The sequence below is a fragment of the Asparagus officinalis genome, chromosome 1, assembly GCF_001876935.1.
Source record: "Asparagus officinalis chromosome 1, Aspof.V1, whole genome shotgun sequence".
In the NCBI taxonomy this organism is placed as follows: Eukaryota; Viridiplantae; Streptophyta; class Magnoliopsida; order Asparagales; family Asparagaceae; genus Asparagus; species Asparagus officinalis.
In genome coordinates this window covers 81,623,572-81,624,907 of record NC_033794.1, presented here as the reverse complement: position 1 = coordinate 81,624,907, position 1,336 = coordinate 81,623,572, and positions in this window count along the sequence as shown.

Below are 1,336 nucleotides of genomic sequence, written 5' to 3'. Positions count from 1 at the left end.
CTCTGTGGAACGTGCAGTACTTTGGGTCATTAATTCTTTTAGCGGCCTCCTGATCTTAGATCGGAGGCAATTTAATCTTATTGTTCTCTATGAGGTATTTGAAAATACCGGGGACTTCGTCTTCTTTAAAAGAGTAAATCTTCAGGAATTTCGGTTCCGAAGCTTTCTGCTTTTGAGGTTGACGTTGCCACTGCGACTGCTGAGACGCCTTTGGCTGTTGCTATTGTGGTTGCGCCTGCAGCTCGAACGTTTGGTTTGCGTCAACTGTGTTTGCTTATGCTTTTCCCTTACCCCGAGGGACAAAATTCTACTGTGGATTATTTGTCGTTGTTTGACCCATTTCGGTTTTCTTCCTCCTTAGAAAACGTTCAGCTCGTTCTCCTCGCACCTTCAAATCCTTCCAGGTCTTGGATGGCGCTATTCTCATGACTTCGAGGATATCCAACGAAACATTATTTTGACGAGTTTCAAGGATGAAGTCTTCGCTGATCGGATCCCGATAATTCATTGCTTTGTTCCAGAATCGTTTGACGAAGTTCTCAACTAATTCTCCATCCTTTTGTTTCTCATCAAACAACGTTCTGATCGAAACCTCGGTATCATCATCAAAGAAATTTGTGAGAAACATATCCTCCATGTCATCCCAACTGCTAATACTCTCCGGTTTGAGGCAGTGATACCAATCGAAGGCTGCTCCGCGAAGAATGCCAATGAATGACCGTACCATCAGAGGTTCATTCCCGGAGATTATTCCCAAGTGAAACTTGAAGTATATTAAATGCTGAGTGGGGGAACCCTTCCCATCAAATGGCGTGAAGTTGATCAAATTAAACTTTGCCGGATACGGGATTGATTCCCACTCTCTCGGGTACAGGCAAGGTATTCCGGATTTCTTTATTTCTTGAGCACTCATCAATGCATTGATTTTGCTCTCCAAGTCCCTCATCTTCTTATCCTCGCTCGTGTCTTTCTTCGAGCGATTTCAGGGAGAAGTGACGTGGTCCTCTTTTGTATTGTTATCATCTGAGGGGCTACCCCCAGTATTGTTGTCGACAGGAGGGGGATCCATATTGGTATTCTCTTCCCCTTCCCGATCACTATCAATTTGGTTGGGATTATTGCGACGGCTGGACTCTCCCTACTGATTTGTCAGTACCGGGATTTGTTGGTCATGCATTTCCCTCATCTACTACATAGCCATCTCTATTTTATATTTAAAATTCTCTTTCTGCTTGGTTAAGGTGTCCTCGAGAATTTTAGTTATCTGCTCTGTGCTGATCATGAGTGACTCATAGGATTGCCCCGTGCTAGATGCTGTATCATCGGAGGCCATTGC